Source organism: Montipora capricornis, chromosome 10 (assembly GCF_036669925.1).
Source record: "Montipora capricornis isolate CH-2021 chromosome 10, ASM3666992v2, whole genome shotgun sequence".
NCBI classification, from domain to species: Eukaryota; Metazoa; Cnidaria; class Anthozoa; order Scleractinia; family Acroporidae; genus Montipora; species Montipora capricornis.
In genome coordinates, this window is record NC_090892.1 from 49,587,722 (window position 1) to 49,602,721 (window position 15,000).

At 41.3% G+C, this 15,000-nt stretch overlaps 1 pseudogene; it reads right to left on the reverse strand.

Annotated features, from left to right (window-relative positions):
* Positions 1 to 10,734: 10,734 nt before the first annotated feature.
* The window catches only part of LOC138020971 (cytochrome P450 1A1-like), a 16,082-nt pseudogene continuing 11,816 nt past the window's right edge, over positions 10,735 to 15,000 (reverse strand).

Below are 15,000 nucleotides of genomic sequence, written 5' to 3' on the forward strand. Positions count from 1 at the left end.
AAAACTATTCTTTCATAATGATTTAGATTTCTTAGCTTTTGGCAGTGGAAGAGAATGCCATAGACGGAAAACCTTAGACGACGAAGTAAATGTGCAAGTCATACGCCCGTACAACCACAAGAATTGTTGTTCTTGTTTGAAACGATAACATAAAATTCACTTTGGAAAGGTAGGGCTCGTTGAAAACAATGCCTTATACTGTCCATAGGCTGAAAATTAAATGGCAGACTATCAACTTCAAAATTTTATAAATTTGCTAGAGCAGTACAACAACGAACATGTGGTGATTTCCACACAATCGGATAATTGTAGAAACATTAAGTTTTCCGAATTTGTCAAAATTAATTTTAAGACAGAAACCTAACCTCAGTCCTTGTTTTTGGGAATTCCACCGTTTTGTCGGGGGAAAATAATTTCCTCGAATGAAACCAAAAACGTGACATGGTGCAGTGAAATTCTGATGCAAATAAAAATATTCCTTTCGGAAAACGGCTAACTGAGATAATCCCCTCACAGGTGATTCAAAACTAACTCTGGGCTTTTGAGTACGAGACCATGGAATCCTCTGGTAAGAATAACTCTTCAAAACAGTCAATTTTAAAGTCCCGTCTTTCTGAAATGACACAAATTTTAGAATATTTGAAGAAAGATGGAAAGCAAAAATCTCCATGCGCAAATCTATCCGCCAGTAATAAATCTTCCAAGCCCGGTTTTGTCAAGTTTGTCATTTGTGTTTCCTTTTGTGTGTGAGGCCAGTTTCAGCTGCTTTGGTGGATTGATATTTGCATATGCCTTCTCAACGGTCGCGTTTGTTGTTGCCATTTTCTGCTCCAATTTTTCCAGACGAAGAATGAGCTTCTCCAACCTGTCATCCAGGAGCTTGTTGGTTTGTAACAATTCCTCGTTGCTGTCTTCGACATTTTTCGTAATTTTCAGCACGTGGACTATCACGAAACCAATTGCAGTTGTATAAACCACAACGAGAATAAACGAGCAGAGAAAAAACAGCGAAGATTTGTCTCGAAGCCTATTCACTTGTTGGTAACGAACGTAGTTTGCCATTCCGGTATCGGTTTTGGTATCAGATGTCGAGGAACTACGTCTCAGGTTTATGAAAAGGGCGAGCGATTTTTGTTGATTTTAGTTCGTCCTCATTTCCTCTCAGAAACGATATGTCATTCTTGATAATTGGTTTATGCTAATTATAATGTAGACTATTATCGCTTTTGCACAAGGGATTTGGATTTTCTGACCTACTTTGAGATCCAGAATAAGAAGGTAGTCTTCCGACTAGCAACCGTCTAAGACAATATTAACAGTCCGTGACCTTGTTACCAGCTCAACTGAAGAGAAAGTGTTTTCGTGTTTCTTTCTCCCCTCATTATCATCTTTTCTCGGCCTTCCACTGTCGGATGAGCTCTCAAGTGACAGAATTCAATCAAACTGCGCTAGGAAGAATATAGGCCGGCAAGTGTGCAAAGAAATTTGTAGGCAAGCGATTGTTATCTGATAGGTTTTCAGTCCTAAATAAAAGACATCATCTCGAGGCTCTGGGGAATAACCTCATACAAATCCTTTATTTATTCCCCAGAGCCTCGAGATGATGCCTTTTGTTTAGGACTGAATTTTAATATATCGAAATTGGTCTATTGAAGGTGTCATTCAGTAAAAAGCCATTTTTATTCAGGTCGGAAACTCCGTCTCACGATTGTTTTCATAAGAAGCATTTTGCATATAAGAGGCATTCGATTTACTCGGCATTTGATACTAGCTGCTTGAGAAAATATAGCCATTGCAAACGTAGGTGTTGGAGCTCTTTTCCTGATCAATCTATGATCAATGAAACACGGAAAAGCGTCTCACCTCACTACATTGCACTATGACAAGAGAGCACCCTGTCCTTAGATTTCACACCAGAGCTATCTTTTATTAATTCGCGACCTAGACAGTTCATGGATTGTTGAAACCAGAAATCGAATTTCTCGTACTCAGCTAATCGCAAAGATCGTTACAGTAGTCGTGTTAAAGGGGTTATGTCATGTTATTTTAGGGTGTTTAGGGCAAATCTTTCTTTCGTTAATCACGAGTTTAAAACTCGGAAATGGTAGTGTGGAATTCCTTTACTGATAAAATTATCGTTACATCACAAACAAGATGATTCTGACCAAAAACAACCTCTATCCAGGCAAATTACAATAAGCTTGAAAAACGTCGGCAGACTTTTTTTTAAGATTATCGAATGCAATCCGTTTCAATCTTGATCATTTGTGTCCATCCATGCTTTTCTTTCCTTTTGCTGTGTTTCTTTTAGGTTGTTCAACAGTTTTAACTAGTTATTGCAACGTTTCATAGGCCGTTTTTATACTAGAGACGCATAATTCGTCCGGGACGAACTTGGGCAAACATTTTTTCTGCGTCTGTTAAATTCGTCTAGTATAAAGACGGCCGCAAGACGCATTATGCGTCTGGACGAAGAATCTATTTTAGTGCGTCTTCGAAGACGCACTAAACTGGAAAGTTCGTTCAGACGCATTATGCGTCTAGTGCCCGTCTTTATACTAGACGAATTGAACAGACGCAGAAAAATGTTTCCCCAAGTTCGCCCAAGACGAATTATGCGTCTCATATAGTTCGTCCCGTCTTTACACCAGACGGATAACATAAGAGACCTATGATTCGTCTGGACGGATTATGCGTCTCTAGTATAATCAAAGGGAACCCATAGCCAAACTCGTGGATTAAGTAATCTAGAGATGTAACATGTTGGTGAACTTGCAATTATTGTTCAATTTTTGGGCTCATACCGTGCAGTCGCTCGCGCGATTGCTATTTCAATATGACGATGGGCTCGGACTGCGCGGTTAGTAATATCTGATCTGCTAATTGCCCTTTCTCGGAGTCGGAGACTGAATTGCGAAGGACACAGCTCAACGAGGTCGGATCGACTGAAACTCAAACCACATACAACATTTGTTGTAGAGGTGGAAGGCGTGATTGATCTCCAAGGAGTACAGCTCAGGAAATCTATCCAGATGGTCACCCATCTAGATATCAACCCCGTGAAACAGGGATTAACTTCGGTGAACAGACGGGAAGCGGTGTTTCCCTTTGGTGCTACCCGTGTACGGCGTTGGGTTCGGGCAGTCTCGTTCGGGCCGACTAATTACGAACAGTGTCTACACCTGAGTGAGTGAGTGACACATTTGCATATCGGAGTCCCCGCAAGAAACCCGTTTCTACGCTTCGCGTATCCACGAGTTTAAAAACGGCCATTCTACTCTTTGGGCATTTTGGGTGTCACGAAATTACATCATTTTGCGTGACATAACCCCTTCAAGGTAAATGACATTAGCCGTGGTCACCCTGCATACTTTTACCAAGGTAAAACCGATTTTAATACCTACTGTAGGTCAAAATTGCCCGAGGTAAATTCGTCTCGGGTTTCATTTTAGCGAGGTGAAAAGATCTTGAATGGTCACACTATCCTGGGTTTGACAGAGCGGGAAAAGAAATATCTGGTTTTGGACGGCTTTCCTCGCAGCGAGAATTGAATAGTAAGCCATTGTAATTAACCTTGTTGCGGCTCGTCTTGGGAAAACAAACTGTTTCTACAACATCACACAGTTCCTCAGTTAAATCCACCTAAGACTGTAGTGAAATTTCAAATTCTAAACAAAAACAAGTATTTGCTTGAACTGTGCCATCGTCTTCGCGCTTTGCAGTAAGAAAACAAATTCAACTGGCGGCAAAAAGGTTAATTAGATGACCTTAAAGAATGTTGTATGTCCGGATCTGTAATTAAGACATTCCCCGCGGGGCTTTTGTTGGTTGATTACCTGGGGAAATGAACTTTCCCTGTCGAACTGTGGAGTGTGGAGTGCGGAGTGTGGAAAACGCCGAGTGTGTATTGTGGAATGTGGTAACTGTGGAGTATGTGGAAAACTAGTCTGCTCCAGGCTCCCAGATAGCAGGGAAAAATGCGTGTGAAAAATGAGTGGGGGCTTGGGTCGAGGCGAGGCGCCTCGACCCAAGCCTCCAATCGCTTTTCCCACTCAGTTGTTTTTGTTTTCTCGATGATCTGGGAGCCTGGACTAGGCTAATGGAAAACGCGCAGTGTGTGGAAAATGCCGAGTATAATGTCTCGGAATGAATGAATGGCAAACTGTGACGTACATCATAAAGGCATTTGAGGAACGCTAAGCGAGTGTTCAATCCAAAAAAAGAAACCTCAATTTCTCTCAAAAGCCGGGCTGATTAATCACTAACTATCCGATCATCTTAATCGATTATATTAACAACCAGATCGTATCACGTAACAACGTCTATGTGTCCTTGATCAAGCGACTTGTATGCGCCCGACTCAGTGTGGACTTGCCCGTTTATAAACATGGTGTCTTCAAATGTGTGAGAGGGCTGGGTGGTAATAAGTGCTAGTGAAATTGGGGCTGTACACCAGTGTCCCCGTGCTTTCATTTGTCCGTACAACCGTCTGTCAACATGCCTGACCACCGTGAACTTTAAATGAAGGTTGGCGGAATAGTTGTTAGCAAAATTCTCACCACATCCTTAGGACTACCGTTCATTGCTGATACAGATGCAGCGAGAGTCTAGATTTGAAGCGCTGCATCCTTTGCGGCCAGTTGATTAATTGAAAGCCTAATTAAGAGGCCACTTCTATAAAGCGACCACCCGTCCAGATGACTTTTGTTCTTTTGCTTTTATATCAAAAGTTGATGACAGATGATTACAGAAGCTATTGTTCTATTGTTCTCGTGACATATCCAAGCTCTAGACGATAAAATTTCCCCGAGGTAAATTAAATTACTTAGGGAAAAATCGGTCACACTGAAAAAAAATCAGTTTCCCGAGGTAAACTGTCAACAAGTCGAGTCTACGTAGGCAAAAAGTCTGCAGTGTGACCACGGCTAATGACTAATATTTTCTTTTTCTAGAAAACATACATTAGCAATCACATGCTCCACAGCCGCACAGTCAAAATCAAGGTGATTACATTTTCAAAACTTGCAGGAACTCACGTTTTCAAATTTGTTGGACAAGATGGAATTACAAGTTTTGTTTTTTCTTTTAGTAATCCAGAATAACGTGCCCAGGGTTTACCGATTTTTAATGGAGCGGAAAAAGTCTTGACCCTCTTCCCCTTGTCATTCAAACATCTCTTTCACGCTCGAGAGAGAGGATCGCAGATTTGAGAGAAAGAGCGCGTTGAGAACTGCTGGTGGGCGGTGATCATGAAGATGTTCCTTGAAGATTTCTCTTTACTTGGACAGAATTTGTTTCTCTGCTCTCTTGTGTTGGTGTTACATTTTGCAAGAGAATTCTGGCGGCACAAATTCTACAAGTTACCTCCAGGTCCTTGGGGAGGGTGCCCTATACTTTTTACGTGAAGCGTGATGGGGCCATTTATTTTCTCGTGAATCGTGATTTAAATTTTTTTTTATTCGTGATTCGAGATTAAAGATGGTAAGATCTTTTCATGTCCACGTGAACGAATTTTTTAAATTAAACGTGACCCGTGAATGAAGATTTGAATTAAACGTGATTCGTGAACCACTGTGTTTTGTGTGATGAATTTCCGGCCATTTTATTGTGTTAAAAATGTACGTATTGTTTTCGAACGGCTTTGATTAGGTTTTGATAGAACATGGATTTCATATGGATCGATCAAAGTCATAAAATAGACCACCATGGTTTTTGAACATTACGTCATCTTTTGTCGCGTATGCCGACAGACAAGTCAGAAAGATTGGAACCACGTGCTCTGAAGTAGGGCTGGTTTGAAGTGAACCCGCTTCAAAAGAGAGAGGTGAATTTTTCTTCCTTTTTATGTGAAGTGTATGAACCAACTATTGTTCGTTAGAGCGGGAATAGTCGGAATACTGACCAATATTTTGGTTTTCGTGCACAGACGCTACATACATGAATACAACGGACTAACCGTGCGTGACTGGTGCAGGAAATAAGAAAAATTAACTTTTTCCACAAATAATACGTCTTGGTGAATTCAACGACAGTCCATCAACTCAGGAGACTAACAATCGAATTTTCAGTAGAAAAACAGTCATCTACAGCGAACGACGGCGAACCGAAAACAATGCCTTATACTAGAAAAGACTAGAAGCAGTAAAGGGTCGCATTAGTTAGAAGTCGAAATGTGACTCCATCAGACAAGGACAAGTCCAGAGATTCCAACCATCCCGATTTGATATGTTCCCTCCCGCTTTCTCGATTTTTATCAGATTCTCCCGATTTATCATGAAATTCTGAAAACAAGGAAAAAATCCTTAACTTAAGTACTTTTTTGCGATCTGAGTGTAAAACGTTTAATACGTATCATGCTCAGGAGTATCCTATAGTGTCTTGCCTAGTCTCCCCATTGAATACCCTGTGTTGAGCAGACTCGTAAGGCCCGCAGACTTACTCGATTTAGCAAATCCAAAAATGGCGGGACTCCGGTGGTAAGAATAAAGGCCTCATAGAATATCACAAAAATGGTGTCAAAATGCAGGAAAGGCCACTTGAAAGAAACTGAATTGGCAAAATTTCCTGGGGGAGGGGAATACCCCCGCACCCTTAACAGAGACAAAAATATCCCTCATGCATCATCTTAGTCATTGCCTTGAATGATACGGCTATTTCTTAGATAGATAGATAGATAGATATTTGTTTATTTCGACCCAATGGCAGTCGTGACTGAATTGCTGGGTCGGCCAGCATTACATGAATATACAAATAAAGCAAATAAATTAAAATTAAATAACATGTTGAAACTTTAATGTTATGAAGTCATTGAATCTGTTCGTTCGCCCCAGCAGGGGTCTGGGACGAGAGTTGCGCAGGTCATAAGTTTGCTGAGAAAGGATTGGGCTGGGAATAATTCTGTTAAGTGGAGAACAGATACGGGCTTTACCAATGAACTTCACGCATGCATCATTTCTTCTGGCACACAGGGACTGGAGGCCAGCGGCTTCCATGGCTTCTTTATATTCCATTTTACCAAATATAATATAGAGGGCCTTTTTCTGCACGACCAGCAAGACAGGATTTTGCCAATACAGTATACGAGGACCACCATGGGCACTTTGACAACAATATTTGGCCACATATTGAACATAGCAAGCGCACAAGGCACAAAACAAAACAAGAACCGAATTTCAAGAACAAAACAAAACAAGAAAACAAGAACCGAATTTCTTCAGTTGATTGTAAAATGCTTTCAGTGACAGATGCAATTCTTACCGATGACAGGCAGTCCCCAAGGAGGGTCCCCTATACCCCTTTGTAAAACTCAGTCTCGCAAAAATATGTCGCCTTTTCACGCGTCACGAATAATTTTCAAAATTCTTTCACGTTCACGCGAAACTCGAGACGATCACGTTGCATGTAAAAATAAAAATGAAATTCACGAATTAATATTTTCACTTCTTGTAACCTTTGTATAAAGGTGTTTATCCTCCGAGTTTGGCTCTTCGATCGAGTGGTCATCTAAATCGCAGGTCTGTCTGACCTGCAGAGATTCCAACCCCTTTTGAGTTTTGAAGGAAATTAGGGCGTATTTTTTAGCGCCAAAGACACGAGCCCGTAGGAGGGGTCCGGAATGGAATATTAGTCTTGATAAACACCGATCAGCCGTTCAAGTCTTTATTGTGCAAAACGAACGGCCGTATCTGGTTTTTTTTGGGAGGATTACACCCTCCTCATGCGCATAAACACGATGATTTTCGACACAGAAACTTGAGCTAATGTTTTACTCGCAACTAAATTTTTGAGGTATCATCCGAGAGCTTTGAACCTCAATCAGGAAAAAACTTGCCAGGCTCATGCAAGGGTATAATGTTCGGACTCGAAAATCGTCTGTGCAACATGTCTTGGCTTTCTGTACAATACCGTGACTGGTGTCAAATAGATCATTTTTGCAGAATTTCATTTATAAAACATAAACTTAAACGTAGCAAATTTCATCCAGAGACTCAAGTTTACTGATGATTTCTTGGCACTTATCAATCATCTATCTATCTAGATGGTCCTAGATCACTCTTCTGTGCTGCAAACAGCACGTGACGCAGCTTTTTGAGTGAATGCGTCTTGGCCCGCTCGAGTTGAAATGTTTGGGAACGAGTTACGGTGGGGCAAAACAAAAGTTTTCAATCCCTCGGGACTCAACATGGCCGTCGTGTGATCAAGGGTCATTACAAACGAAGATTTGTTTGCTTGGAATCATCACTACGTTAAGCCTTAAAAGGACATTCGCGCCCAAAATGTTCCCACGTGCAAGACTTTTTTTAAACTTGCCACGCAGAAAGGTAATGATCTACTTTTGCCAAAAAGGCGAAAGAAATGGGGGGTCACCGTGCTCGTTTTCGAGATCATGAAGTGCACTTTTAAAAGACTGCGTTATTTTAAGACACTCTTAGCTTACAACTGTCAGCAATAAAAAGCTACATTAGTGAAATTTAGATCAGGTAAACGTACTCAATTCAACATAACTAATATAACTAAATTTAACCTTTGCAGCCGATGTCTTTTCTGAGGTGAAATAGACCTTGAAAAACGATACATATTAGTCTAAGAAAGAAAACTTCGGTCGCACGAGAGCATAAAAGGCGAAATATTTGTAAATTCACACGCACAGATTTTTTTTGTTTTTTGTCAAAATGGACAAAATCAGAAAAGGAAGTAATTTACGGAAAGAAAAATAGGGGTCACCTGGCTATGAGAGTAATTTCTGTCTTCTTTGCGGTGCTACTTCACAGCTTTCATTTTACGCAGGGTGGTTTGCATCTTCAGGGTCAGCGTAGGCTTGGCTTGTACCCAGGAAATTTCTTCGTCAAAATAGAAGAACGTCCTTTAGCAAAGACTCAACCTTAAATTACTATTTTTCAATAGTAATACACTGAAAATCCAACGGACGCTGCTCAGCTAATGCCAGCCAAAAAATTATAACAAAACTGATTCCCTTAAACTTCAATGACTTTTTTTAATGCGCAAACTGCCTCTACCTGCTTTTGGGGACGAATGGCAAAGAAAGAGTTGAAAATGTCGAGTGAACGTTTTCAGGTTTTCGTGTTGTAAGTAGTGCAAAGCCGATAAAAAATGTTTCACTCGAATCGTGTGAGAAGCGGATGCAGAACTGAGAGATTTGAAAGCCATCAACGTGCAAGAGATAAAGCTAAGTTTATAGAATATTGACCAGAAATCCTTACAAACGCCAAGACATGCAGTGTCCCTTAACTGCATTGTGAGAATAAGAGGCTGGTGCGTGCATCGCACTTTTCACATTGTAGTTAATTCCCACTGATCCTTTTTCCAAGATAGCAACAGGCTTAACCCTTTAAGTGCTAAGTGCTTGTTATTTTTTGTACTTTTGGCGATGAACGGTCTGCATTACTTGGCTTCGCCGTATAAGAAGTTCTCATTGAAATATTCTGCGGTTTTGGGTCAATTTGGGCTCAAGTTTGGGCATCACGTGACAAATGCCTACGGTTCGTATTCGGGAGCGAGCAAGTTGGCTCAAATCTGGTAGGTTTATCATTTTACAAGTGATTTTTCGGGCCATCTTCATCTACAGAAGCCCATAGGCTGACATCATTAAGCTGGAATGTGGGTAAAGGCACGCCTTTGAAAGAAAACAGAGGTGAGAGATGATTTCATGCACACCTAAACTGCTTTGTTGTAAACATGGCGGTTCACGAGTCACTTACGAGTGAAGTCGTCTCTCTGGCCTTTATGTGAATGAATTCCAGTGGACCAACTGATGCAATTTGGGCAAGTTTCGAAAGCTAAAATTTCAATCGATGCTATATTTTGCTGGTAGGACTGAGTGCCACGGCAAGACACTTATAAAATAATATATGAAATGAGAATCGGGGGTCTTCCCTTGTCATGAAAGGTACTACCCATAATCCTTTTTGGGCATGAACAAGGCAACTTGAGAAGCACGAGACTGGCCCTCATCAAAGGGCGGAAGCGCGGCCGGAGGAAAAGAAGTAAGAAGAAGAATTTCTAGTCAGATACTAAGGAGTAGCCCTGGTATGTGCTGTTATCGTAGACTTTTGATTTCTCAACAAGATTTTTATCGTAGAAAACTGGCGCCAACTATTGCTTTTTTTGGTGTTATTCTCGTAGCAAAAAGCTGGCTTTTCGTGCTTTCTTATCAAACGAACGGTATAATGCGGTGAAAATCGAGGCTCATGCATCGTTGGGATTTCAGACTCTAACAACTGTCATACCAATCAGTCGGTGCTACGAACGCAGTATCATAACGGTTTGACTAAAGCTTAACTAGAAGCAAGTGTTGAGAGTAGTAATTCGGTATTTTTCCCGGATATTTCTGGAGTCAGCACTTAAAGGGTTAAGAGGTGAACCATTGGTGTTTCCACAAACAAGAATCCCGATTTCTCGAACCCTCGGTTTCTCGAACCTCCCGATAACTCGAATCAGTTGTCGTTTCCCTTGGATTTGCTTACTTCGATACTCTAATTATACCCCCGATTTCTCGAACCCTCAATAACTCGAAGGTTCCGCAAACTCGAACTAATTCTCGGCTTCCGTGGGAAAAAATCAACTCTCGATAACTAGGAATCTTTAAAAATTCGCAAGGCTCTGAGTGATGATTTCAGTGGCATTCTGCGCCTTGAAGCAAGCGAACATTTCGGGACAGGTTTTTTTTTTCCTATTTTTATTTCAAAGGAAGTACCAAATCTGTCATCAGTTACTAGAAATACAACGTTGCTATTGCCGCAGAATCAAATGCCTCTAAATTGCGCCAAAGTACCCAAAACTGCGACATTTCAAAAGTTACAGATAATAGTTTCTCGGTTGCCGCAAAACGGCAACAAGTTATTACACGTTTCTTATGGAACGTTTTCCCGCAATGTGAAAATTCCATTTTCTGTCGAGCAAGTCACACCCAGTGAAAAGAACGGGAAATTTTAGACAGGGTTGTCCGTCGTACGACCAGCTGGCAAAGGCACAAATTAAAATCCATCACGTGGCAAAATGACTGCAAGGCAATTTTAGAACAATGTAACGAAAAAGGTCGTGCAAAAAAGGTGGAATAAGGTAAAATGCATGGCATTCCTCTATCTCCGTTACTTGATAACAGTAAGCTGCTTTTCGAATATCCGGTTGATTACCTACGTGAAAAAAGTCGCACTAATTAACGTGAGAACGAGACAAATTGTAGTATCTGCTTGATTACCACGAAGTGAGTAAATCTCCCTGGTAAGCCTGTGGAGCACTTATCAGAGCAGTGATCAATTCTAGATTTTAACTACCAAAAGTTTTGATGACCTTTATTGTAAAATCCAAAAAGACAATTACAAATCCTTGCCATGAAAATTCACGAAATTGATTTATTCTTTCCATGTTTAAAAACTTACTTTGTTACTGCTAAGCATTGCTGTTAAATTAACTTCCATTTTTTGTTAGTAGTTTCCGACAAGTCTTAGCTAAGAGCGTTCAATAATTTTCACAAAGAACTTCTCCGCCGCTAACAGTAGGCCACTATGACCCTGAAAGTTAATTCCTGATACTTGGCCGGCAGACCATCCTGCGTAAAATGAAAGCTGTGAAGAAGCACTGCAAGGAAAACGGAAAGTGCTCTCGTGGCCAAAGTTTCACCAGGGCACCGACGCCGACCGGCCGAGAATGGCATGAATCCCCCGAGAGACCTGGGATCGAGCAGCTGACCATGGCTGTTCAGGAACCGTCTGGGTTCAAAGATATCCGGGTCTTTCCAGATGTCGGGATTGCGATGAACTGACCACAAGTTGATAAAGACCACAGTATCTTTTGGGATGATGAACTCACGAACATTCGTCTCGGCGGTAGTCGAACGAGGTATGGAAAGAGGGACGACACTGGTCACCCGTAAGAGTTCGAAGACTGTAGCTTGGAGAAGAGGAAGTGATGGTATGTCTTGCAAGGTTGGCAGCCGTCTTCGGCCGATCACGCGATCTAATTCGTCATGAAGCTGGAGCTGGATGTCGGGATGTTTAATCAGGTATGCCAGACCCCAGTAGAGTGTGGTGGAGGAAGTATCAAAAGCAGCACCAAATAGATCTCCCAACACGGAAATTATGTCTTCATCACTAAGCACTGGATTCACACTTACGGTGTCTTCTTCGGCTGAAGCTTTCTCAGATTCTTTCTTGACGACTCTAAGGAAACTGTCTGCAATGTTGCGAACTCTACTGTCAACATAAGATTCCTTGTTCTTTTTGAACATCTGGGAAACGACGTCCAACAAAGTATTCATTGTGAGAACAAGGTTTGAGACTTGATTGTTGGGAAAATATTTCAGCAATGGCAGGAAATCAACCAGGCTGCTGCCATTCACAGATTTTCCGAAGTTTTCTGCGAGGTCAAGTATTTTTCGTAGACCTTCATCATCGTAAGATCGCTGGACTCCGAACAAAGCATGTATGATGACGTTTGCTGTGGCGCACTTGAAAGACATCAAAGCATCGACTGGACCATCCTTCTGTTGCTGTAAGTGCCGCACTAAGCGCTGGGATTCGAGCAGCAGTTTCTCTTCCAGGATTTGGGTGTTCTTTACGAAATCTTTGATTCCGGCAACGCTCATCTTTCGACAAATTCGCCATCGAGGCGAGTAGTCCGTGAGTACAAGGCTGTTACCAAGACGATTGGCCAATTGAAAGGTATAAAGTTTTGGTCTCCCAGCAAAGGCAGTAGGATGTTTGATAACTGTTTCTTGGATGGCTTGCTCTCCGTTTATCACCACAACCAAACGATTTCCGAGCATCAAACTGAACACGTCCCCATACTCCTTTGCCATTTCGGTGAAGTCGAGTTGTGGGTTCTTTCCAACGCGAAAGATTGCACCTGTTTTAAAAGTAAGAAAAATACTTCAAATTAGACTTTACATGGACACGGTCAAATATTGTTGTACTGAGCTAAAGGAGCAGAATAATGAGATCTAAAATCAAATTACAAAAAAGGAACTTAACTTAGGATACATCTCACTCTTTTCTGTCACTGGTATATATTTAGTACCTCTATAGCTAAGTATGGTGTACCGGTCAAGACCGAGTTGTACGTAATTAAGGTTTAACGTATTGATGATTCCACGCAAACAAATCTTCGTTTGTAATTGGGAAGGGGACTGGACCGGGGTATCCCATGTGTGGTGTGGATTACTTTTAGCAACAATAAAAGCAAGGTGACACACGGTAACACCAACCCGGTGTGGCCAACACATCGCGCATGTCACACGCTTCCTACACGCTTGCCATGGGAGAACAGTTTTGCTGTTCCCAACCCAGCTTACCCCATGTTTGGCATGTGAAGCTGCCACTTAAAGGGGTGCTAAACACACCCGCCTGGTATGGTAGCTACGCCATGCTGATGAGGCCCAAAAGGCCGAAACAGCTGTCCATGGCCCGCGTGAAATGGTTGTGCGCATGAGTGATGTGTTGGCCACACCGGGTTGTTGTTAGTGTGTGTCACCTTGCTTTTATTGTTATTACTTTTAGGTCAATTCAAAACAAGACTTAAGCTGTTTGGTTATGATTTTGTAGCCCTAAATAAAGGTAGAACTAGGGAATTCTTGGGGACTAAGGTGGTGGTTGAGTTCCTGGGTTTGTTTTGTTGCTTAACCCTTTAAGCCCCGAGGGGGCCCAATTGACGGATAAAATGGTCTGGCGTTACTCAGAGTAAAATCTATAAGAGGTACTATTGGAGCTTAAAGGGTTAAGTAAGACATCGCGTTTATGTCATGTAATGTTGTATTTACAACTCCCCTGGGGTTTTGTGCCAGCAATTTCGTCAGGTTATCCAGTGACGATAAAGAAGCGATGAGCAAATGCGCAAACAACGATAAGTGAGAGTTTGGATGAGATTAACCTTATATTTTCCGCGTGTTCCTTGTTCGCTTACCATGTTGTAATGCTGAGACTAAATGGATTAGTCAGCGTGAAAAGGCTTATTTTATTTGCAAATGGTTAATCGAGAAGTTCAATGGTCTAGCATAGTATTCACCAGTTACCGTAATGTGAAACGATTCAGCTTGACCCCGAATGGCTTAGCGTGACGACAAATGGTGTAGTAGAAAGCAAAATGGTTTAGTGTTACAGCAAATGGTCTGCGCCAGAACAACCAAAAATACAAAAGTGAAATGGACAATTCAAGCTTGAAATAGAATAGTCTATGTGGGATCTTACGTCAAAACCCGTACATCATTCAGATAAAATCTGGCGCGAATTTGCCTGAACGCTGTTTTTACCGCTCCGTGCACTCGTTTACTCGACTAGCGAGCCCTACTCCCGTAAGAATCTTTTTAATTTTGCCTAGTTTAGCTTGATTGGCAATTTTTCTACTTTAATTATTTGCCGGGATATGAGCAAGTTATATCTGTATTTGAATAGACGAGTTCACGCTCTTGATTGCATCATGGGTAATCAGGGCAACATGGCTGGAAATTCAAAGGTTTGTATGAAAATTCAAAGCAAAATATATTGTACATGACTCTACTTTATAGACTTTCGCCTTCATAAACCAAACAAACAAGTTTATGTTCACAACTGAGATGAACGAGACTTGGTATCCGTTCTTTGGAATTCCTAAGTATTGCTTTCTTTTGTCTTCATACATTCTCCGTAATTTTTTGCCTTTGGAATTACAATTACTCTTTTTAATAAAATAATTTCTACAATAGCCATTCTCTCCAAATTTATTCTGCCGCACCTTTGAACGCATATCTTCTATTATGGAAAATAAAAAGCCCAAAATTGCATATCATGAATACTTTTCATCTTTTTGAACTTCCTTACAAACCTTTGAATTTCTCTCCATTTTTCCCTGATCACGCATGATGCACTTAAGAGCAGGAACTCGTCTTTTAAAGCAATTTACTACGCACAGGAAACATGGGCAGACCCATGTCAACTGGCCCAGGCTTTTCATGAGAGAGAACCGAAAGAAAGACAGCATGGAAAGACATTTGGATCAGAGAAAAGTAAG